The 26,146-nt window shown below is 46.5% G+C and overlaps 1 protein-coding gene across 3 annotated transcripts in view; it reads right to left on the minus strand.

Annotated features, from left to right (window-relative positions):
- Positions 1-26,146, minus strand: part of JCAD (junctional cadherin 5 associated) — a 383,851-nt gene that overhangs the window by 167,263 nt on the left and 190,442 nt on the right. For 2 of the 3 annotated variants that reach the window (XM_069648086.1, XM_069648087.1), the window contains exon 2: positions 22,664-22,798. The gene's annotated coding sequence lies outside the window, so the exon portion shown is untranslated. Of the gene's footprint in view, positions 1-22,659; positions 22,799-26,146 lie in introns of all 3 variants that reach the window. The other variant, XM_069648088.1, reaches the window with a different exon arrangement.

Here is a 26,146-nt window from a genome sequence, read left to right on the forward strand (position 1 = left end):
TCAGGTTGTAGCCTGCTGATGTAACGTCTTAGTTTAAAGTGTTTGAAAAGAAGAATGAACAATTATTTCCTGAAGATGAGGAGGGACTGTCTACACATGTGTACCCACTTGGTCTACCCAGAGTGCATGGGTGCTTAAATGGAACACTATAAATCGAAAATGTATTTTGGAATCCGCCTATGACTCAAAGAAGAGACCAATCAAGGCTTAGAACACTTGTGATTATATTATTACTAGTGGATAAATGTAGTCCATCGTTTTCTAACAGGAGTTTTCATCATTAAAAATTAGACCATTCACAGCAGAATAAGAAATAAAATTAAGTCACGTAGGAATAGACCATCTTGAATTAAGTCTAACTGGAATTACTAATAATGAAAACCAAGTTATCCATACATGTAATCCGATATACTTAAATGTTCCATACACTGGAGACAGCCAATGTACATCAATTAGTGTAACTTGTCCCTTTACCTTCTCCTATACATTCACAGAATTCTTCAGAAATCCTCTTATCTTAGGGGACACAGCTGAGGCTTTCGTTTCTAATAAATGAAAGGTTTTGATTAAGCACAAAGATTAATGCTTCTTCTGTGAACCCGATGGTCTTAACAGACTGACAGTGTATTCCACATTTCATTTTACATCAACCAATTGGCCTACCTGATGCAGTGCTTTGAATAATGTGATTTTAACTGAAAAGCAGACATTATCTCAATTCAATTGTGTCAAAGATGAATTACATGTATTTACAGCATGTTTGCAGTGCAGTAACCTATCAAGAAGCTAGGAATGTAGAGGTCTAACTGTCCAAAGAAGTCTGCATTCCAAGCTTATCTTTCTTTACTACATTCCTGTAGTACATTTTTTTAAGCTCGCTGGATGTTCAGTTTTGTGCGACATATTTTCTCTCTAACGTTAATCCTCCTTTTAAATGCTTTTCTGGTTCTTAAAGTCCTGTGCGGTCATCCCCCTTTTTATAAAGAGCTGTGGGAAGGGACTGATTTGCGGTGGTGCCAAGTGACCTGCAAAGAATGGAGGATGGGGTTTGGGCTGGAGGGCTCAGGGCTTTAGATGTGGAACCAGCTATCCCACCGTAAATACCTCCCCTGTCGAGCTCTTCGCTCCTCCTCCTCTAACTCCCTCAGGGTCAGTCGTTTTTCAAAGAAACGAGCTGGGGGTAGATCTCTGTCTTTGGCTGGGGCCACCCTCTGGAACAGCCTCCCTGCCACTCTAAAACTTGAGGAAAAGCATCTCAGGTTCCGGAAGCCCCCCCCCCTCTCCCCTGCTGATCTGCTCTCTTGGCACCTTACACTGGTACACCCTCTGTCTCTGGTCCCAGGTTCCTGCTCATCCTGCAACCCTACCGCACTACCTCCGGGCCACCCCTTGCACTGGAGTTGTATTTGTACCAATACAGCCCCCCCCCTTTTTTTTCCTCCTGCACTTATCAGACCCACCTGATCTGCTGCCTCAAACCTAGCACTTGCACTTTGTTGCACAACCACTTTGTGCTGATTTTATTATTTATTTATTTATTTTTGTTATGATTATTTATCCTGTTTCTCCTTTGCTCTGCACTTTCCACTTTCTCCCTCCCCTCCATGCACTTTTCCCCTCCCCCTCTCCCATGCACTTGCACGTTCTCAATGTCACTGGGCCTTGTAAGATCGTTGTTTCATTCTCCCCTGTTCCCCTGCCTTGCCTTGTCGCGCTCTGAAACACCTGTGTATGAGTGCGATATAAATAAAATATCATATCACATCATATATTTAAAGGGCATGGATGCAATGGCTTTTATACATTATTTTTCTGGTTTGCCATCAAGCAATTCTGCAAGTGCTTTCAGGTCAAAACATCATTCTGTACATTGTCTTCTGCATTTTGGTAGGTTTTACCATTTTCGGGACTTGCATATCATAGATGTTTTAATAACATTAGAACCCATTGTGGCACCCGTTAGTAGCCTTCACCTTTTGCTCAGGACCATGGGGGTGATTATCTATCCCATGATAGAGCATGCAACATACAATAAGGTCATCTGTGTGATTCAAACTTGTAAAAAAGAGTTAATGATACAGAACTGCACATGTCATACTCATGAGAAAAAGGTGTAATCCACCATTAAGAACTTCTTCTCAGATAGCTTCTTTAAGACTGTTGAGGCACCCGCCCATTGTCCCGATGAGAAATTACTTACTGGTAATGTTCTTTCTATGGATTCTTCTCCTGCAGATTCCTCATCAGATAGACATACCTTCCAGCGCCAGCTGCTCAGAAAACTACATCACTACGCCCCGTATCTCAGTTCCTCACCTTTTCCCCCTTCCCAAAGCTCAGCTGCTGCTGCGGAGTAATGTAGTAGAACTGGCAGAAATAACCACAACTCTCATTTTAAAAAAAATGACACGTTTGTTTTTTTTTCCTTTTCTTTTTAGGGTGAGAAACAGGGCTGCAAAATATTGCAGAAGGTCACAAACACATATAAAGGGCCTAGAGTCCCAATAAGATATAGCTAATCTCCTCTTCTCTCAATAGATGGACATACATCACCAATTAGAGGCACTTTCATATCGGGGCTGGAAGGGAGGGTGATGAGGAATCTGCGAGAGAAGAATCCATAGAAAGAACATTATCGTTAAGTAATTTCTCCTTCAGTGGATTGCATTCTCCTGCAGATTCCTCATCAGATGGACTCCCAAAGCAGTATGAAGTCTGGAGGCAGGATGAGTCCCTGAACCTGGAAGCTCTGATGCACCACTCTTCCAAAGCTGGCATCAGCCCCACGTGACCCATTAAAACAGCAATGTTTGGTGAAGGCGTGCAAAGAGGACCATGTCACTACCCGGCAGATATCTTTAACCGGTGCGCCCCTCTGAAGTCCTGAAAAGGCTGCTACACCCCTAGTGGAGTGGGCCCTGATACCTGATGGAAGCTCTTTCCCTGAATGTTGGTAAAGGAGAAAAGCCACAAACAGCCGGTCAACCCTCCTGAACTCCACTGTCCTTGCGACATAGAAACTAAGGGTCCTCGAAGGGTCCAGCCTGTGCAACCTCTCGTCTTTCTTGGAAGGGTGAGTGTAAATTACTGGCAAGTCTATGCACTGGGAGATGTGGAATTCTGAAACGACCTTGGGCAAAAACCCTGGCGGCACCTTCAGCGATACCTTCGCCTTAAAGAAATATAGAAAAGGAGGCCTGCATGATAAGGCCTGCAGCTCACTGACACTTCCGGCTGATGTGATTGCCACTAGAAAGGCAGTCTTCAACGTTACCAATCTAACTGGGCAAGAATGTAAAGGCTCAAACGGAGATGCCATGAAGAAAGCGAGAATCAAGTTAAGGTCCCAGTCTTGGACAAAAAAAGGAATATGTTGAAACTTATTCAGAAGGCAGGAATTGGGCCATAACCGGGATCATAAATAAAGAGCCTTGATCCAGAAACCTTTTGAAAACAAAGACACCACGTACCCTTTGACTGTTGCAACCTGAAGGGCAGTGACAGATGGAACTCCATTACTGTAGTGGTGGGGCAAGAAATTGAGTCAATCTTGCATTCCCTACACCACCCCTCAAATCTTCTCCATCTGCACGCGTATAGCGATCTCGTTGACGGTCTGTGTGCAGCCAGCTGTACCTCAAGCAACTTCCTCTCAGAGGTTCCAACCATCATATCTCATCCTCTCAAGAACAACGCAAATAGAATGAGGGACTGCGGTTTTGGGTGCAGCAACTAATCTTCTGACTGGGATAGGGGGTGTGGCCGACGAGGCAGCCAGGGAGGTGGGCAGATGGCTATGTACAGGAGTTCCGAGTACCACGTTCTCCTCGCCCAATCTAGGGAGAGCAAGAGCACAGTGGCTTGGAATCCCTAAAACTTCCTGAGAACCCACGGGATGAAAGGGATCGGGGGAATGCATAGTAGAGGTTAAAGTTCCACTCCACTAGCAACACATCCACCAGTGCACCTCTCACTGGGAATTCCCTCAAGGTCTGCTTTCACTTTCTGTTCGATTCCGTAGCATATAGATCAACTGCTGGGGTACCCCACTGAGCAAAGATCTCCTCGAGAACTTCCTGGCACACCTCCCACTTGTGTGAGACCATATTCCGCCTGCTCAGGGCATCTGCAAGCCCGTTCTCTTGCCCCACCAGATGGACTGCCGAGACAGAGATATGGTTCTCTAACAACCCGAACCATAGCTGCATCACCTCCCTGCAAAGGGGAAGACGCTGTACACCTCCTTGCTTGTTCAAGAAGTGCATGGCCACTGTGTTGTCCATCGTGATTAGGACGTGCTTCCCTTTGAGAGAGGGCACAAAAGCATTCAGGGCTTGCCTGAACCCTCACAGTCCCAGCCTGTTGATATGCTCCTGGCTCTCCATTGTGGACTAAAGGCCGCAAACCTGCAGATTGCCGCAGTGAGCTCCCCAACCTGTCAGGGACGCATCTGTGACCACCCTGACCTGGGCCCACGGAGGCCAGAAAGTTTCTCTGCCATCATATTGACTCTGCTGGCGCACCAGGTGAAATTGTTGGCCACTGACCTCGACACCTTGAGAACATTCTTTTATGGTGCCGAAATACTGCGACCACTGACCCCTCAGTAGCCACTGGAGTGATCGCATGTGCAACTTGGCCTCTGGTACTAGAAAAATGCATGAAACCACGAGGCCTAAAAGGCAGAGGTCAGAAGCTGTCGGCAAGCTAGCGTGGCTCTAGACTAGCTCAACCATCTGTCACAAGCTGGTGACTCTCTCCTTGGGGGAGGGAGGGGAGCCTTCCCCTCCCAAGTGTCCAGGACGGCTCGGAGCAGCCCAGCTTGTGCAGCAGTGAGCAGATGTCTGTGAGGGGAGAAGAAACCTGCTCCGGTGACTTTCCCCGAATCAGACAGTTGTCAAGGTATGGGAATATATGAATGCTGGATCTCCGGAGATGCGCAGGCACTACTGCCATCAGCTTGGTGTAGACCCGTGGAGCAGAGGTCAACCCAAAAGGGGAGCACCTTGAATTGGTAGTACTTGTCGGCTATGAGGAATCTCAGGTATCTCCTGTGTCTGTGATGAATGGGCATGTGGAAACATGCGTTGTGCAGATCCAATGACATCAACCAGTCCTGTGACTGCAGAGCCTGTAGAATCTTTAGGAGCATCACCATCTTGAATTGATCTTCCCTCAGGAACTTGTTCAAGGCCTTGAGGTCCAAAATGGGATGCAGTTCTCCTCCTTTCTTGGGTACCAGAAAGTACCAGGAACAACAGCCTGACCCTGTCTGTTCTGGAGGTATCTCTTCCATGGCACCTTTCAACAGGGCTCACAGTTCTTTCTGCAGCTCCTGTTCCAGTTGTTTGGTAGAGGGAGGTGGTCTGTCTCGGGGCCTCCATAAGAAGTGAAGGCAGTACCCCCCTTGGACAAGCTGCAATTCACAGGCATCAGAGTTTATCTCCCACCACTGGGGCGCGTGCCCGCCAATCCTCCCTCAAACCGGGAAAACGTGAGAGGAGAATTCCAAACAGCTTTGAGGCTGGATTTGGCACAGCAGCTGCTGGTGTCTGCTTGGCCCTAGAAGCCCCCCTGCCCCTTCCGCAGTGCTGGAAATGCCTCTGCCCTTCCTTGGATTGTAGGAGCTGCACCTTTCTCCCACAAGGGAAAAACCATTCAAAGCCTCTTCCCCTAGAGGAGGTGCTAGAGGTAGACTTTGTTGGTTGTTGGGCAGCCAGACCCAGCGACTTCACAGCTAACTTGGAGTCCTTGAACATCTCCAAGGACTCGTCGTCCCAAGGGCCGAATACATGCTCGCCATCAAAAGAAATGTCAAGCAACTTGGCTTGAACATTGGGGAAAACCCTGAATTGTTCAGATAGGCCTGTCTGTCTATGACTGTATCCGACCCCACAAGTGTGCCCAGACAATACGAAGCATCCAGGCCCGATTGCAGGCTTTCACAAGCTACCCCGATGCCGTCCTGCACTAAGCGAAGAAACCCTTACCGCATTTTACCTTCCGGGATGTGCTCTGCCGCATCTTTTATCAAACTCCAAAGGACTTGCATATATTTGGCAAAGGCACACAAAGCATTCACTGCCTTAAGAACAATTCTATTAAAAGAAAATACTTTTTTCACTAATGCGTCATATTTCTTTCGGTCAATAAGTTGGAGGTCGATGTGGAGGATCTAGTGTTCACCGTGGCTGCCTGAACTACTAAACTCTCAGGCGTAACATGGGTTCACAATTATATAGGGTCACCCCTCACAGGTTTATACTTCTTTGTGAACTGGAGGCGTGGAACAGGGTCTTTGCCAAATGGAGGCAATAGGATCTGCAATGGCTACACTGAACGACATTGCTTGTTCAGTGGGTAGGCCTCTGTCAAGAATATCACTCAGCTTATAGGCTGACAGTGGCTTAGTAGGGGCACACAAACCCAAGGCATCCACCACTCTCTCCACTGTCTTCCAATACTAGACATTCACATGACCATAGGGATGGGCCTGCTGCATGTCCAAGTCGGGGGCGGCATCCATGCTGCTTGTGTCGCGTAGGCCCTCAGCCACGTTAACAAGGTCACCATGATCGGGTTAAAAAATCATTGCCTCCTGACCCTCCCGTTGCCGGTTGAAAGTCACGGTCCTGTTCTCCAAAAATGGAAGTCATTGTGTCGTAAAACGCTGTTCTCGACTAGGGGACAAAGGACTTTCCGAACATTGGCTCCAAGCTTGACCTAGGTGTCGATATCGGGGCCGTCGGCGCAGATTGCAGCTTTGACGGAATGGTTGACTTAGCAATTGTCAGTGTTTTGCCCAAAGGCGCCAAATTCGTCCCAACCTCCTTGGCGCCGACAGCACCAGGTGGAACTGGGGGCTCCCTGGCTGGCTGCTTCAAGGGTTTCCCCATACCCGCAGTAGCCTCGTTCATCATTTGTAGCATTTGCTCCTTGAACGCCTCCCATTTGGCTCTGGATGTGCCAGAGCCGGATTGGGACCTACCTCGCTCCTCAGATGTGTCTGAGTCATGTCACGTCAATGGCGGCGCTTCTTCTAATGGCTCCTGGGGTTTGATCTCCTTTTAGCCTTCTTGCAGCACCTGACCTCTTACTCCGGCGTGGGCCCTTTTCTCCTGCTCTGACGACCGGCTGGTCGATCGAGCTGGTGACTTCGATGGGGGGCACCCCAACTTTAGTATTGCCGCCTGCTCCGTAGCGATTTCGGGTTCATCTGCTGACATGACTTCAGTGACGTGATCTGTGCAGAGGCACCACATGCAGACACAATGCAGGTGGATCAAAGACATTTTAGAGTTGCAGTTGATGCAACTCTTAAGTCCTGATGGCCTGGGAGTGGACATTCCAAAATGTGACAATTTGAGAGAAAATGCAGTGGGAAGTCTCTCACGAGAGTTGTTCCTCGAGCAGTGTGCTAAGCGCACGAAGAAAGGAACTGAGGTACGGGGGCATAGTGACATACTATATGTATGACAACCAACATCACGTCCAGGGTCGACTACCACTGCATCGAGTCAAGATGGATCGACAGCTGAGTCGAGGTGCACTACGCCCCCTGTCAAAAGGTTTCCCGAGCAGCTGATGCTGGAAGGGATATCGATCTGATGAGGAATCTGTGGGAGAATGCAATCCATTGACGCTAAATCCTGTATACCAAGAGGGTATCAATGAAGTACAATAAACTGCATAATACCTCATAGGGTTACTCTCCCCTTCACCTAGAATACGTTAACAGACACTTGTAAACTTTCTGCAGTGGACAGATGGATGAGTCACGTGTGATGTGTGAATTGTGATGAATGTTAAACTACAAACCCTTTTCCCAACCTCCCCTTACTCTGACAACTCCCAATTTATAAACTAGTAAAAACTGACTAACTGTAAAATAGAACAAACTAATGTTGCTGCTGTACAATCCACTATGGACTTCAGTACCCATAATGCTTATGGTACTGGGACAAGGAAGAAGGGCGCAGAGTCAGTGAGGATTAAAAGTGCTGTTAATCAGAATGTGAAGTCTAGTTGTTATAGCCCAAGGCACTTGACCGGGACATTTAAACTCAGGAATGAGTTACACCTGAGGAAAGGGGACGAGGAAGAAGCAGATGACGCAGAGGCTCTCTGAGATGCTGGGGCTGCCGTAGAAGGAAGAGAAGGAAGAACGCCAGCTGATGCTGACTCGAGGAGTGAAGGCGAGCAGCAGTACAGAGAATGCGCAGCGGGAACAGGCATGTGGAGAAGAAACAAAACTGAGGGTGAGACATTCTCCCAACTGAGCGTATTGTGTTTCGGTGTGCGGCAAGCTATTGAAGATTGTCAGAGCTCTCAGTGCTCCAGGGAAGAGCCGCACAGTTCACTGAAGGTACGCAGGAGCTGGAGATAATGTTGGTAGGATGCCAGATGCCTGTTGCAGCAGCCGACCTTGAAGAGGAGATGCTGCAGAGGACCGGTGAGTTGGCTGGATGGTAACACTGACCCCGGGGTGCTCTGAAAAGGAAATTTGTTAACAAACTACAATTTTGAATACCAAACAAGTAAAGAGACATTAAAGAGGCGAAAAGGGCTTAACTCCCTTTAAGTGAGATACCACTGGGTGAAAACATATAACCTGCATTCCCAACAGCCAAGAGGCTGTGAAGAAACCATACAGAGGTAACAAGGGTGCAACTCATCCTATATGGGGGCACCAATAAGGGGACATTTGTAACCCACATTGCCAACAGCCAAAGGGCACCAAGAAGTAGATGAGAAGCAATATGAAAACAAGTCGCCTATTTTTAGTTTCCAGTTTTGGGAAAGCTGGAACCCACATTGCCAAGAGTCAAGAGACTATAAAAAGAGGCAGCCATTGTTAAGTCCTCCTAAAAGGAATTATTTGTGTGGAGAATCTTGAAACAAATATTGCTACTAAGAGTGATTGTAGTTGTATGAGATTTGTTCCTGGCAGGTGAGTACACCAGGAAAGGTACCATAGTAGTTAGTCTTGGCAAGAGAGTATACCAGGAAAGAAGAAGTTCATATGGAAAAGTGTGTGTGTGGTAAAAAGGTATGGTGGAAATATCTTATTAACTCCATCAGCCTTTTGACAAACTGTTGCCTCATCAAAAGTAGTTGTGCTATTCTGACAAAAGTGTTTATTTTGAAGAAAACTCTATCAGCCTTTTTGAAAAAAGTGTTGCGTTATCAAATGTAGTGGCTGTGCTATCCTCACAAAAGTGTTTAATTTGGAGAAAGTGTGATATGTTGATAATGGTTTGACATTCTAAAGGGAAGACTTATTTTGGTTTATGAACTTGTGTTTTAAGGGAGAGAGACATTTGCCTCGCCAAAAGGATACTGTGGAAACCAACAGTTGTTTTGGATTTGTGAGCCAACATTTTTGAAAGGGATATTTACTTTACAAAGTGGAAGGAAGTAGTAGATGGAAAATTATGTTTATCTTACACTGAACAGAACTTTGTTGAATCAGAACTTTGCTCAAGGTATTCCTGAATTGATCCAGTGGAAGGTAGTCCAAACCTGGTCACAATGAGTACTTTTTTTTCGAAACCTTTAAGTTTGAACTGGTATATTGCTTTGTTGTACTGAAGACAGACAAATATTCCTTGTATAATTGTGTTGTACCTATTAGTGTGAGGGTCAGAGACTTTTTGGACACTAAGTCATTTTTCGTTAGCTTTAGTTTGCTAGATAGGTACATTCTTGTTAGGAAAAGACAGGTGTTTATCTCACCCCTTTTTATTTAATAAAATGACAAAACTTGAGCAAACTATACCTTTCTGTCTGTCTCGCATTTCTGACCCCTCACAGAAGGTATATGAATCAGTTGCTACAGTATTCAACATCATAATCAGTCCCCTTGGATCTGTCATCCCGTTATTAGGCATGGATCCCCAAATAATGCCCTCCATATCAATTATCCATTACCCTGAAATCTAATTAATTGACAACAGTAAAGCTCAAAGAACATACTAAATGTAGACAATAGTCTACCATTCAGCAATTCACTTATAATCTCTAATAAATCAGCCCTCCATCCCTCCATGATTTTAACATGTCCTTTGGCAACTTTGCTTGTAAGGCTTTTACCATGTTTATTTTACATTTAAGAATGTAGTAAGGAGGAAAAGGCTCCGAAACATGGGGGAGAAACAGATTCTGCTGTGCTGCAGATAAGCCTCAAACAGTATAAAAAGCTGAGACCAGCTGTAACCAGCAGGAAAGATAACACTGCTTCCAGGTAGTATTCATTTTTTACTTGTGTTTTGGCTACATTTAGGCATATAACCCATATGGTTTGGCTAGCTCTGGCCTTCTGTTTTTACTAATTAACAATGAAAATGACCACCTTCAAAAGGTGTCACACCCATTACCTTTGAAATTGGTTCACATTTTCTGAGGTTACAAATTCCTATACTTTGTTAAGAAGAAGTAAAACAATACTACAATATACCTGAGGTGATGCAGATCATAAATTGGTAACAATTAGCAGAGCAGCTAAATGTAAGGGTGGGCTCAGTCATACACTTATCATGTTTGCTTTACCTTTGAAGCACATAACACTTATCATGGTTTCTTTGCATCAAGAGTAAAGTAAACATGATAAGTGTTTAATGCACACTACTGTGCACTGACATGATAAGTATTGTTTATTTATTTATTTTTATTTTATTGATAGCATTTGTTATACGCCCCATCCCGGAGGTATCACGGTGTACGTTACATACATTTGCTTGTCTAGTTACAGAATAGTTCCCAATACAGGAAAGGTTAGATGCGGAAATTGGTTACAAAGCAGAGACTAATAGTTTGGGTTACAATATAGTTACTTTACATGAGGAGCAATAAACATACAGTGGTTGCTGTATGTTCACTGGGGCATAGTGAGGACATTACTAGCTAGAATTTGTTGAAGAGCCATGTTTTGATGAGATTCTTATAGCTGTGGAAGGGCGCATTTCTGATGTGCATGGGGAGGGAGTTCCAGATCTTAGGTGCAGCTACAGGGAAACTGACACCCCCTGCTATTGAGCTCTTAAACCTTGGGACAAATAGGTGTGTGCTAGAGCCCGTTCTGAGGGATCCGAGGGATTTAGTTGACCTTTTTTGGGTGACACAGTTGTTAAGGTATGAAGGGGCATCATTGGTGATACATTTGTGTGTGCTGATGGGTAGGCAGTGTACTTACCTCCTAATGTGAGAAATATGTAATTTCTTTTTAAACCAAAGGCTGCTGATAAGGCTTTATTTTGTAGCAGTTCCAATTTAGCCAAGTTTGTCTTTGTAGTTGCTAGAAGGAGGATGTTGCAATAGTCCAATTTAGATAGTATGAGGGCTTGAGCTAGGGTGAGGCAGTTTTGTGGGTTAAGAAATTGGTGGCTAAGCACGATGAGTTTGGCTGTGTAAGCCGTAGAGGATGAGAAGACACTAATGTGTTTGTTTATAGTGAGGTTGGCGTCTATATAGACGCCCAATGTTTTGACCTGTTTGAGTACTGGGATGTGTGTTCCATCAATGGAAATGGCTGAGTAGTCTGCGTGAAGTGATTTTAGTCGGGAGGGGGGGGGACATCGTTAAGACAGAAGCTGTTGGAGGCCATCCAGTTTTGAATGATGGCATAGATCTTGTAGATGGTGGCGGAGTCGTGTTCATGGTCACCCATGATGGGGGATAAGGTTCTGGGTATCATCTGCGAAGTTGGTGTAAATGACACCCATGGTGTCAAAGGCTGCGAATAGCAAGTTTGTATATGCATCATGAGGGGGGACAGAAAGGCAGGAGCCTTGAGGGACCCCTAGGGGTACTGGGATTGTGTCAGCAGCTTCATCGCCAATGGATACTCTCAAGCTATGTTCCGAAAGGAAAGACTTGACCCACAAGGTAGCTTCTGTGAAGAAGTTGAAATTGTCTGAGAGAATCTTGCATAGTCTGTCATGGTCCACCAAGTCAAATGCAGCAGACAGATCGAGTAAGAGGAGGATGCACCGTTTTCCAGAGTCTCTTATGATGTCCATTTAGATTTTGAGGTCTATTAAAGCTGTTTCTGTTCTGTGCTTGGGACGGAAGCCTAATTGTCTGGCTCCTAGTAAGTGGTGGCTTTCTATATATTCTTGAACTCGGGTGTAGGCTATTTTGTCGACTATTTTTAGCATGAAGGCCACCATGCTAGTGGGTTGGTAGTTAGTGCGAATCGCAAGGTCCAGGGAAGGTTTTTTAAGAAGTGGGGTTACCCAGGCTTCTTTGATACTGATGGGCACCACGTTAGAGGTGAAGGATGCATTAATGAAGTTGGTGATGATAGGTGCTAAAATGGGGGCACAAAGTTTGATTAGGCGCGCAGGGAAGCTGTCGCCTTTACAATTGGAGGGTTTCAATGTAGAGATGTTGTTCAGGACCTGTTCTTGGGAAACAAAGGTGTATCTAAATTGGGTGGATGTTTTTTCGGCACCAGTGTCAGGCGCAAGGGAAGGCGGGCTTTTGCCGGCTAATAGATTAATTTCAATAACATTTTCTTTTGTAGTGTAAGGATTTTAGAGGCTAGTGCATTCTGGATAGTAGTGCACCAGGTTTTGCTTGAGTTGATGGGGTTGGTGGAGGGGATGGGGCCTCTAGTTCTTTAAATATAGAAAATAGTTATTTGGTATTGGATGAGGCGTTGTTTATGCGAGTATTCAGAGAATTCGCTTTGTGCACTATGACACCGGATTTGTAGGTTTTTGTTGGCTATCACAAGTGAGTTAGCAGAATCTGTGGTCGGGGCCTTTTTGTATGAGTGCTCCAGTGGTCTTTCGTTGCGATGAGCTCTTCATTGAACCAGAAATTAGTTTGTTTAGCAGCACGTGGTATTTTAAACATGAGCAAGGCTACTGCATCAATGGTTGATTTCAGGCAGTTGTGGTAGATAGAAGAGATACTATCGGAATTCGTATTTGTAGTTGGGAAGGCCTTGAGGGTGTCGGACAAGATAGGGACACGATTTTCTGCTGTAAGCTTGCGGGTGTTTCTAACCATGATGGGGCAGGGTGTGGGTAGAGGAGTGCCCTGAGCGGCCGTCGTCCGAATGTTAAAACGTATTAGATAGTGATCTGACCAGGTGATTTCTGAGATGGATTCTATTGAGAGATTAGCCTTTAGTGTTAAGATCGAGTCCAAGATTCTTCCTTTGGAGTGGGTGGGGGTGTTAACAATTTGGGTGAAATGCATTTCTTGAAGGGCCGTATAGCTTTGTGGTCAAGTTTATCATTGAATCTAAGGTTAATGTCACCTAGGATAATACAATTAGTATTGGGTTTGAGGAGGGGGGTGATGAGTAGAGGGATGTCTGATTCGGGGTGGTTGGCATTATTTGGTGATCTGTAGATGATGAGAAAGTTGGTTGTGGTTTGGGGGTCAGTAGTAAGTTTAAGTAGAAGGAGTTCATATCCGTCCATTGGGACTAGAGAGCAAGATATAAATTGTAGTATGGTTTTAGCTACTCCTCCTCCTATTGTATCCTGGCGGCCAGTTTAAGGATGGTATAGTCGGGAGGGATGGCAAGGGCCAGTAGAGATCCAGAGTCTTGGTGTAACCAAGTTTCCGTTATGACTAGGAAATCTAAATTGAGTAGGTTGTGTATGTCAATAGCATGTGCTCCTAGGGGCCGCACATTTAGAAGGGCACCTTTGAGGCTGTGAATGGACACTGGCAGGGTTGAGGAGAGATCTGTGAGAGTGGTAGGGGGGTGTACGTATGAGGTGTACGCCTTGGGCTGGATGTCATCTTGGTCAAAATATGCAGAGGTGGCGGCTGTAGACTGCCTCTTGGGCTATGTGAGTTCCTGGTGCAACTGCAGAGTAAGGCGGGGGTGAGACCTGAGGTGTACCACCGGGTGAAGGTTGGCAGGTTTGGGAGGCTAGTCTTGATAGCCTTGTGATCCCAAGGATAGGGAGGGTGGAGGATAGAAGGGTTGATGGTGTTCTTGAATGTAGGCCAGTCTAGCCATGCAATAACATTTATCATGTTTGCTTTACCATTTATGCACAGTAACATATTTATAATGCATCAAGGGTAAACGTGATAAGTGTTATTATATGGTGTTATTATATGGCTAGAATGGCCTACAATCAAGTAATAAAATACCATGCGACATTAAGAAAGTACAGACTGTCAGTCTGCATGTAATTTTCTTAATTTGTCATGACATTTTTTCCTTGACATCAACGGTAAAGCAATCATAATAGGTGCTATAATGTGAATAGACTTGCCTAAATGAGTGGTGCCAGGCTATGTATACTTTCTTACTGTGGCATGGCATTTTTTACTTGGCATCAAGGATAAAGCAAACATGATAAAGGTTACCACGTGGATAGACTGGACTACTTTCGTGGTGCCAGTCTGCATTTACTTTCTTTCTGTGTCATGGCATTTTTAACTGGGCATCAAGGGTAAAACAAACATGATGAGTGTTATTATGTGGCTAGACTGGCTTACATTCATGGCTCCAGCCTGCCCATATATTCCTAGTGTGTCATGGTATTTTTGTACTGAGGATCAAGGGTTAAGTGTAACCATATGTGTGATTACATGGTACACTTGCCTATGTTAGTATAGCCAGTCGGGATATACTTTCTTTCTGTGACATGGCATTTTTTACTGGCTGGGAGTCCTTACATGGTAATGCTAGCATATATTGGTGCAGCCTGCATGGACCTGTATTGGCAGAGCCAGCAGGAACCTTTTTTTTATATACTGGCTTGTGTTTTGGGTAAAGCCATCATGAAAATGCATTGGAGAATGCTGTTGTGCATTATTGGTCACTTGCACCTATTGAGCTTTTTCATGTGTTAGTATACAAAACCAATCACAAACTGTGTGGCTTTTTACTGAATTTTTCACTAAGGTTCTGTAAAATGCACCATTTAACCATTAATGTAAGCATGCTATTGGGGCCAGAACTACCAGATCCCTCTTTGTTTTGTTCAGGTTTCCTCGCTGTGCTTGGTCGCTCCTCAAATTCAGAGCAAACATTTAAATCCCTCCAGTTAAAAAATTCACCAGCCCCCCCACTGAGCAAGTGTAATAAACATATGTGACAGGGGGGGTCCCATCCCAAAGAATCACATTGAGTGTTAACGAAAAGTCCAAGGGTGTTTATCACAAAGAAAATGATGAGAAAAGCTGGTGAGCTCAAGTTCATTGGCTTTCTGAGTCCTTTGGGGTTGGCGCTAGGGCTGGCCCTTTCCTGTCTTGTCTTCCCTGGGCCTGGGTCCTGCCTCCCGAACCCAGATGTCTCTATCAGGTTGTTAGTAACTCAACGATGGGTAACCCCTATCTGTCTTTCACTTCTCTACACCTCGGGTGTTTGCCCTAAGGCGTTGGCTATCTAACTCCCTAGAAAACTTATAGCTTTCCCTCTCCTATCCCAGCTTAGTAGTCTCAGGAAATGGACAATGGTGCCTTCTCTCGCCCAGCGCCACTCCCACCTCTTTCAGACCCTCTCGCTCCTGACCCTTCGCTATACTGGTCCTTTACGCTGTTCTCCTCCCACCACGTCACTGTCCCTCCAAACTCTCACTCTGCTTTATAACCTCCACCCTTTGATATTACTTCCTCTCTCACTCCTATTCCTATTACCACTTGTATCCACAACTGTTCTATATCTCTGTCCCTCGTTCTCCATCCCCATCTTGCTCTACTCCACCGCCTCCTGTTGTGTCTCCCATCCTGCTCTATCTCTCCTACTCTCCTTACTCTGCTACTACCACCACCTCTCTACTACCACTGTCCTCCTCAAGCGATATGGTTCTCTGCTCACCCCTATATTACTGACTACCACTCTATCTGTTCCGTCCTTCTCTTGCTACTCCTGTCACCTTCTATCTTTACTCCCAACTACTACTACTACTAACTCGGCCACTACCTCTGCTCCACTCTACTACTCCTACTCTTATTCTCCTACTCCCAATCTTCTCCCTCTCACACAAACACTCCATAGACCCCCTCTCGCCAATAGTTTCTGCAATGTTTTCTGCTTTCACCTCCTCTGGTCTCTTGGACATCCTTCTCCACCGCCTGTTCTCACCCAACTAACCCACACTAGGACATTCACATAAACCTCCTTAAATACCACAACCTCTCCCAGGATTAGCTACTCACCCTGTCCAATCACTTACCTGGCTCAAGGGGGTCTGGCAGGGGGAGTGCTCAGGGAGGCTTTAAAAAGGGTGTGTACGCCCACCCCCTTTTTTGGAAGCATATCTGGCAAGGAAAGCGAAAGATATTCTGAGAACTGGAGTACCTATGTTATAAGGCCTTCTGATGGGCCTTTAAACCCTAATGTCTCTGGTAAACTGGTGGTAGCCCTCATAAATAAGGCCTCTTTTTCTGAATGGCATGTAGATTGTGGAGAGTTTGCTGCACCCCTCTTTCGCGTGGCCGGTGTTAGGCTGCTGGCTGACTGCTGCAACAAAGTATGAATGGCTGCTGCATGGTGGCTTTCCTCTGCTGCTTCCTGCTGCGGCTTTCTCCCATCTGTTTTCACCATCATCATCATCGATAAGGTGGGGGGGGCGTGGCTACGAGGGCCATGTAGGAGGACGCGATCTGGAGGAGCTCCCGAGATCCTGAAATAATCCTGGGGAAATAGTGCATAACAACGTGCCTATGACTGCTGAAAATACACATGTTGGTGTGTGAACGGACTGACTGCGCTTGGTGAACTTTTGGAATGCATGGGAGGAATGGCGGTGGAGTTTTGTGCGAAAAAGATAAGGAGCGCCGGAGACGGAAGACGAAACATAATGGTCGATCAACGACCGGAACAAAGGAAGGAGCAGGCCGCACAGTGGTCGGGCGATAGGAGCGGACTGTGTGCGTATTTGTAACTTGCACGGAACGCAGGTCTCCTATGTTGGGATACTAACGCGAATCGGCCTGTGTGGCTGCAGAATCATGTCTAATAGAACCGTGAGACCGAAGGCGAAGCAGCCCACGTTGGACGACTTCGCCAAGACGTCCCCTGGTCCGGAAAGTTCCAAGAGCAAGGATAAGTCGCCTGCAGGCGGCATGCCTGTGACGGGCAATAACCAAGAGGTCCTGGCTGCGATTGCGGACCTGAAGGCGGCCTGGGAGGCTAGACTTGAACTGGCCGTTACTGAGCTGAAAACGGCATTGGAGCTTAAGGTCGCTGAGGTGCAGGAAGAGGTGAATTTACTTCGACAGGACGTCAGGTCTCTGGCGGAGCGCACTGAGACCCTCGAGAAAGAGGTGAGCCCGAACACTGCGGATTGTGCCTCCCATAAGGTCGAATTGCATGCCCTGGTGCAGAGAGTGGGCAACTTGGAGAACAGGGCGGAGGAGGCGGAAGGACGCGCCCGACAAAATAACATTTGCATCGTGGGCCTGCCAGAAAGATCAGAGGGCCACGATCCCACGGAGTTCATTGAATCTATGCTGTTGCAGGAGATACCTGGAGGAGCTTTATCTCAGGGATTCGCGGTGGAACGTGCGCATAGAGCTCTGACAAAGAAGCCGCCGCCGGAAAACCCACCTAGGCCAGTAATTGCCAAAATCCTTAATTACCGGGATCGGGAGAGGATACTAGAACGCTTCCGCAAGGGTGGAATGATTAAACGAGGGGGGGGCAAACATAACGGCCTACCCATACTATACCCTGATTGTGCAGCGTAGCCGTATGAACTTTGGGACGGTAAAGCGGAGATTGAGAGAGGCGGGCCATAAATACATGTTGCTGTATCCGGTGAAATTGAAAGTTTTTCAGAAACACAGGACTTTGTTTTTTGAGACTCCGGAGGACGCCATGGGATGGCTCGACGCGCAGGGATGCCCCCAGGAGCCTGACGTACGGACGGGAAGAGGAGATTGAGGAGATAAGTAGTGCACGAGGAAGGCGCTACAAGGCTATGGCGCGGAATAGGACTCTGGGACTTGATTATAGTCATTTGAGCGGCCTTAGGCAGAGAAGGTCAGACTGTTAAACAACATGTTATGAGCACTGTGACTATTGCTGTTTTTAGGGGAGCCTTGCAGAGCGGATCTCTTTACCCCACTTAGTAACCTTAGTTAAGTGGCCATTAGGGCGTCTTCACCCTACTGAGCTCTGGGCATTGATTGGTGCTTGCAGGGCTAGATGTGGGGGTGCCTGAGTTCCATGGATGGAGCTGGGCAGCAGTTGGGGAGTGTGGTGTTGGGGAAGGGATGGGTGGAGGGTGGGGAGGGAAGTGGGGAGTTTGGGGTGTACATAGTTATGGGGAGTTCGAGTTTGTACATGAGGCTACAAGAAAGAGCTAGAGGGTTGTATCTGTATCGCATGGGCAGGTGGGAGTGGCTGCACGGAAGGGGGGAGGATACTTATGAGCTATGGGGGATCTTAACATCGTAACATGGAATGTCAGGGGACTCAATAGTTACTTAAAGAGGAACAAGGTCATGATGTATTTGAAAAGACAGAAGATTGATATTGCACTATTGCAGGAGACACACCTGACGCGGGAAAAGTTGGAGCTGGTGGGGAAGAAGTGGAGAGGTATTGTAGTGGGTTCTCCGTATTCTGCCTACGCTAGGGGAGTGTTGGTCTGGGTGGCACCGCACGTTCCGCTCCAACTTACACAGGAGGTGGTGGATACAGAGGGGAGGATGGTTATATTGAAGGCGCTGGTGGAGAATAAAGAGGTGTGCATTGTAAATAGGTATGCCCCCAATTAAAACACGGCGGCATATTTTAGGACTCTGTGTACCAACCTGGGTACGTGTGTGGGTGGGGCGATTATTTGGGGAGGGGATTTTAATTGTGTGCTGAACCCCAGGTTAGACAGATCTGATGATAAGATTGATAGGCCCACCCCAGCATCCAGGGCATTGCAGACGGTGCTCGACGACTTCGGGCTGGCAGATGTTTGGAGACTGAAACATCCTAATGGGTAGCAGTATTCGCATTACTCAGCCCCGCAACTACTGCATACGAGACTTGATTATTTTTTTGCCACGCCAGTTGTGGTGGTAGAGACCACCCAAATAGAATACAAAGCGAGGGTCCTGTCGGACCACTCGCCTCTGGTCCTGGGGTGGCAGTACTGCCGCCCCAGGGCGCGGATACCGACGTGGCTCCTCCGGGCTGAGGCGCTCAAGGATCCAGTCTTCAGAGAGGATATCAGAGACGAGATTATACATTATTTCGAAGAGAACACTGGCAGTGTGGACTCGGTGGGCACGCTCTGGGAAGCCTTTAAGGTGGTGTTGCGGGGTGCTGCCATCGCTAAATCAAAGGGCCTGCAGGGTGGGGTCCTAACGGAGTTAAGGGGAGCTGAGGATGAACTGGAAAGGGAACTCAATAGTGGAGGGGGGGATGCGGAGCTTGTACTTAAACTACAGCAGCGGTGTGCGGAACTTTGGGAAAGGCTCTGCAACCTTAACTATAAGAAGTATGTTGAGAGGCAGCATGTAGGTGGGGATAAAACGGGCCGCCTCTTGGCGTGGCTATACAAGAGTTAAACCCCTAGGCCCCCGATTAGGACGATAACCAGAGAGGATGGAGAGGTAGCGGACACCCAAGAAGGAGTCAATGAGGCATTCTTGGATTATTACAGGGCACTATATGAGGACAAAGGGGGGGCAGCCGAGAGGAGATAAGGGAAACTTTAAAAGATATTGGATTACCTAAGATTAGTGCCGAAGAAAGAGAAAAGCTGGAGGCACCGATTACTTTGGAGGAATTGGATGAGGTGGTGAGGCAGCTGCCCACCAGTAAGACCCCGGGAGCGGACAGACTTCCTAGCGAATTTTATAAAGCATATAGAGAGGAGGTACCCCCCCCCCCCATGCTAGAAATGCTTAATGAATCGTTTGAGTTGGGCCGGTTGCCGGAATCCCTTAGAGAAGCGATCATAATACCGCTCCCTAAGCCCAACAAACCAGGGCATAGCTGCGGCTCCTACAGGCCCTTGTCAATGCTGAATCAGGATGGCAAGATATTGACGGCGGTCCTGGCTAATAGATTGCGGAGAGTTATTAGTAAATTGATACATCCAGACCAAACAGGTTATGTCCCCAACAGGAACATAACCCACAACCATAGGCGACTCCACCGGGTGGTTGAATGGGGGAGCAAGAGCGAGGGTGAAATGGCGGTTGTGTCCTGAGATGCAGTCAAAGCTTTCGATGCAGTCAGGTGGTCGTGGTTGCTGGAGGCCCTGAGGGAATACGGGATGGGGCCGGGCTACAATAGGTGGGCGAAGTTGCTGTACAGTGAGCCGCTAGCTAGGGTTCGTACAGGAGCAGTGATATCCGAGAGGTGGCAACTTAGCAGAGGCACCAGACAAGGGTGCCCCTGGTCCCCAATGTTATATATTCTGGCCCTGGAGCCCCTGGCAGTGTACCTTCGGCAACAATATGACATGATAGGCATCGAGGTAGGGGGAGAGAAACACCTAATATCCCTGTATGCTGACGATTTTCTATTATATTTGAAATATCCGGAGGAAAATGTTCAATATATTCTGGAGGTAATGGAAAGGTATGCAGAACTGTCTGGCATAGCGGTGAACCCCCAAAATGCGAGCATATTCACATTGGGTAGCTACAGAGGAACCCTTCCGGAGCGGTTGCCAGTGTTGCCGATACCATGGGCGGTTGGTTCCTTCTGCTACCTCGGAATAGATGTGTATCACACGGTAGAGGAGGAACATTTGCATAACACTGAGGTGGCTATGGGAAAAATCCATATAAGCATGAAGTTGTGGGAGAAGTTGCTGTTGGCAATGATGGGACGGGGGGGCAATGCTTAAAATGGTGGTCCTGCCTAGGCTCTTACATTTTTTCAGAAATATTCCATATATGATACCTAAGAAGTTTTTTGCCAAGCTGAATAGTATGTGCAGAGACTTCCGATGGCATGGCACCCGGAATAGAGTGGTGCTATGGAAGTTGCAGAATTTCCATGAGAGGGGGGGTATTAAGCTGCCTAATTTTGAGGCCTATTATGTAGCTGGTCAGTTGCAATATGTGGTCAAATGGCTCTCTGATGAGGTAGTCCCGAATTTAGGCTGTTTGGACAGGACTGCACTCCGTTTTACCTGAAGGAAATTATTTGGTTGCCTAGTTCAGAAATGAAGGAGCGCCCGGGAATGATGTTGCTGGGGTGGAAGATGTGGCGTAGAGTATGTCGAATGATGGAGGACCTGTGCCCGTGTTCCCCGCAGGTGCCGTTGGTTGCTTTGGCAGTGGAAGACAAGCAACTAAGGATGATAATCAGGACCTACTGGGAGTCGGTCGGGCTGGTTACATTGGGGGATGTTTGGCAAGAGGGGACCATTAGGGATTTTGAAGGACTAGGGGAAGAGGCGGGCTTGCATAGGGGCCAGCATGTCACGTACCTAAGGCTGGTGCAGAATATTCGTAAAATCTGGCCTGAGACTGTATTGGCGGAGGAACCAGACGCCACTATGGGGACAATATATGACATATCAGAAGGGGGGCATGAGATCTCTAGATTGTATGAGATGGTGATGACCCGGGTTGGGAAGGAGTTGACGCATTTGAGGTTGGATTGGGAAACAGAGGTGGGAGCACAGATGGAGGATGGGATGTGGGAGCGTGCTATGGGATACCACAAGAAGGTGTCAAGAAATGCTAGATTACAACAAATACAGTTGTATATAACGCACAGAGCTTAGATGACCCCGATGAGAATATCTAAGTTCGGAAATGCGGGATGACAAGCGTGCCCAAAATGCGACAAGGAAAATGCTGATATGACACACATGTTTTGGTCTTGCCCAGTGATTGAGTTTCTGGGGAGAAGTGGCGCAATAACTAGCCGCCAAAGGGGTCACACTCAATATAGATACGGCCTGGGCCTGCCTGTTGGGAGGGTTTCCCAGACCACGGAAACTTAAACATGTTGGGAAATTGAAGGACTTGGCATATGTGCTCGCAAAACGGAGGATTGCCATGGGATGGAAGCAGTGTCATAAGCCACGGGTGGAGGTATGGTGGCGGGAATTGCAGAAATGGGCGGAGGCTGAAACGGTGGTAAGGCAGGAGGCATGTAGCATGAGTGGGGAAGAAGAAGTGGGTACCCTGATGGCATGGAGAGTATTAATAGCAGGACTGTTTGGAACAATAACGGATTCTGCAGACTCAGAAGGAGGTGATACCCTGCCACACGTAGCAGATATGGAAAGTGAAGGACAAACAAGCTCTTGAGGGGGGAGGGATTGGGGGAGCAGTGGTCTTGACTAATTGATGTTCATGTGATCGTTGCAAAAAGCGCTGCCAGTTTGGTTTGTATTGTTTGTTTGTTTTAAAAATTAATAAAAACCGTTTAAAAAAAAGTCATCATCGATAAGGTGGGGCGGTCAGATAAGGGGCGGTCAGATAAGGGGTTAAAAGGGGTGCAGAGGTGTTTTGGGCGGGGTTATAAACAAAGGGAAATGAGAGGAACCCCCTCTAATAAAAAAATAAAAAATGTGTTATTTTAGGTAAAATTGCTTCGTTAAAAACGTGTTAGTTATTTTTGAATTCATTAATATCTCATGGAACCTTTTACTTGCTGCACTCCTACATAGAAGGCAAGCATCTGAGATGTATTGAAAACCTGCATCAGCAAAGTAACAATATTTATTTAGTCAGGGTATACATCAAAAATAATGATCCTCTTACCCACCCTTTCCTGGTAGTGGTGGGGTTTGGTGAAGTTGTTCTTCTGAAGAGACTGGTGTTTTTAGATGCTCCCTTGCTTTTGTAAATCACGAAGTTGGATTCCAGATCGATTTGGTTTATGCGCAAAAAGCTCTATCAACTAAGGAAAAATAAATGATATAGTTAGTTTCAAATGCCATCTAGATTAATATTAAAAAAAACAGTGCTTCAGCCTTGTGGTCACCATAACAAAGTTTCCTAAAGCTAATTCTATTACATTTGAATGCTATTCCTCCAACTGGCAAAGCCTATAATAGTTACACACTTCACTTCAATACGCTTGTACATTTTTGGTCATCATCAAAATCAGAATTACTTGAATAATTATGCAACACCTTTTGCTATTAAACATATTAAATGTATTCAAGATAGCCTGTGGCAGGTGTTCAATCTAAAATAACACAAAAATGTAAAAGAGAAGAAATTGGTCTAATAGAAAACGGACAGATACAGAGGAAAATTCTTCAGATTAAGTATTTAAATAACTAAAGCAACTATTGAAAGTACTTAGTATATAAAAATGATGTGGTGATTCTTAGAAGAGAGCTGGTTTATGTAACAGCATGAACATTGATGGAACAGTGAGTGGTAGCCAAGGAGAGCAAGTATGGCACGATCTGTTGTGGTTGGAAGTTAAGGGCATCCACCCCATGACTAAACACCAAACGGCGAACCGTTTCCATTTTTTGTTGAAGCAGGAGATGGTAGATGGAGCCAGTGACTTGGCAAAGACACCCCTGCAGACCTCGAGCATGTCAATGTGGTCGAATTCTAGGGACATAAGAGCCAGGTCTTGAGGTTGAGTAAGGACATTTCCCTACTCAACCTCAAGACCTGGCTCTTATGTCCTCTGTATTTCCAGATTGTTCAAAGGGGACAGAAACATTCTCTGGTACGTACCCATTTCCACAGAGCCTGCACCCCTGACAAATGAGGAAGGAAAGGCCTGAGAGCCCAGAACACTGCCCTGAGCTCTAAAACATTGATGTAGTGAGACTTTTCTTCTGTCGACTAGAGGCCTCTGGCATGAAGAATGGCGATGTGGGCTCCCCAGCTCTCCATGCATGTGTCTGTTGTCACAGTTACTTGACGGTTTGGGACTGCGAAAGTAGGCCCAGCTGGTAGGATTGGTGACATTCTTCCACCAAAGCAGTGAACTGTGAGGGACTCTTTGCAGCCCCAATTTTTAGAAACCTGATCCCAGGCATCCAGGAATGTTTGCAGGGGGCGCATGTGGGGACAGCAATTTCAAACTGTTGAAACCTGTTGCAGTGACATAGCTTGGAGCATTGATAGGATTGATTTGACCCTGTTGGCTGACAGGGTGGCAGTGGAAGTCGTGGCATCAGTGGAAGGTGTGCCCATAGAAACAGCATTTACTTTGACAGCATCATGGATGACTTCTCGTAATTGAGAGAGAAGCCCAACAATGTCAGACAGGCTTCCATGACTGTTGTGTGTTGTAGGTCCAGTTTGAGGGATGCTGCTGTGATCAACCAACAAGTGGTCAAAATAAGGGTAGTTGTGGATCCCTGACTTTCAGAGGTGTGCCGCGGCTTGGGCAAGTAATTTTGTAAACATCCTTAGGGCAGACTTGAGCTTAAAGGGGAGAGCCTGAATTGAAAGTGGCGGCCTAAAACTACCAAGCACAGGAATTTGCGATGACAATGGTGAATTGGAAATAGGCGTCCTCCATGTCTAAAGATGATAGAAAGTCTCCCTTTGCCAGCTGGCTGAGAAATGTTTGGAGTGTGCACATTTGAAACAACGGAGAGGGGATGAATTTGTTGAGGTACTGTAGGTCTTCAGCCCACCTGACTTTGTCTAAACCTTGAAATAATGTGATTAGAATCCCTGATTCCGCTGGGAGTGAGGGACCTGCTTCATAGCTCCTATTGAACAGGCGTGATAGCACTTCCAGCTGAAGCTCATGAAGATGTTTTTGTGGCTTGCCAGAATGGTGGTTGTAGGTCTGCAAACAAATCTGAGGGCGTGGCCCTGGTCCACTAACAAATGCACCCATTTGTCTGGTGTTTTCTCCATCAATGTTGGAATGAAGACAGGCACCTTACCACTGAGGCGCTGAAATGGTAGGGCAGCACTGTGCAGGAGTCAAGCCTGCTTGTTGGATTGGCTTTAGATTGTGAAGATGCATGATGCATGTGGGCGCCTCTGTGAGGTTGTGTTCGAGACATGGTACTGCTTGCTTGAGGCATGATGTCTCTTTTTTTTTAATAGGAGCAGTAGGATGAGCAGCAGTCCCGTCTGGATTTGGAGAAGCAGCGCTGCTGCGAATGAAAGGACTGAAAGGGCCTTCTGTGCTGTAGAGTACCACAGTGTCTGTGCCAGTTTTAATGGCTTGCAGAGTATCATGCACTTTTTTGCCTTAAAGTTTTTTTCTATCAAAGGACATATAAAAAACATTTGCCTGTACATCAGGTCTAAAATGCATGACCTTCAGCCAACCTTGGAGTCGCAAGACTGTACCGTTGCACTGTTACCTATTTGGGAGAATCCTATGTCGGCCACTAAGATGGGTTGGTCAGAGGTGCCCCCTTCTCCCTGAGCAGCATGAAAGTTTATTGTTTTTGTTGTCAGGGAGAAACTCCAGAATGGCACCGATCTTGAACCACAGTTCCTGGTCATATCTGGCTAGGATGGTTGCTGCAGTGTAAATTATTCTCTTGACAAAAGCATCAAGCTGTCTGTCTTCTCTTCCTTATCTGCAGGGAATGCACATATCAATGAGGTATTAGCTGAGTTCTTTCTGGCTGCTGCAGAGACAGCAAAGAGTGTGGGCTAGGTAGATTGTAGAGGCATTTGGGGGCATTGTCTGGTGTCCAGTACTTTTTAACAAATCGGTCCTTCTACGCAGAGCCATGAAAGGATTGTTCATGGTAATGAGCCCGTCTTCCCAGATGTCATCCAGGATTGGAATGGACACCACTGTCTTCTGTGATTTTTCCATTCGCTGGTAAAGGAACCAATCCTTACTTGCTCAGTCGGGAGAGGGTCGAACATTTTAGCAGAATGGAAAACGCTGATCTCATCCGGAGGCAAATCTCTTGGCGCAAGCTCCTCCGGCTCCTCTGGCTCTCCATCAGCGGGAACAAAGTCCTCAAACTCGTTTTTACATGAGTGAGTAGAGGCTGTATCCGGATGTATATACTCATGGGAATCAGTGTCTGAGAAGACATCTTGAGGGGGTTGCTCCTGTGGTGAAGCTTGAAATTGGCATGAAGGCCAAGGCGTAGACGGCATAGAAGGCGTTAGGTCCAGTGGAGGAGCATTAGTGGGGAACCTGGTCTCCAACCTTGAATGGTGGATAAAATGTCCATAGACAGGAAATGCGCCTCAGGTCTTGGATGTTAAGGGACTGGCAGATCCAATGGTCTCCATGGTTTTTAACTTAATGGGGTCAGAAGAAGGCTATTCAAATTATAAATAA

This window comes from Ambystoma mexicanum, chromosome 2q (assembly GCF_040938575.1).
Source record: "Ambystoma mexicanum isolate Mex_15411 chromosome 2q, UKY_AmexF1_1, whole genome shotgun sequence".
In the NCBI taxonomy this organism is placed as follows: domain Eukaryota; kingdom Metazoa; phylum Chordata; class Amphibia; order Caudata; family Ambystomatidae; genus Ambystoma; species Ambystoma mexicanum.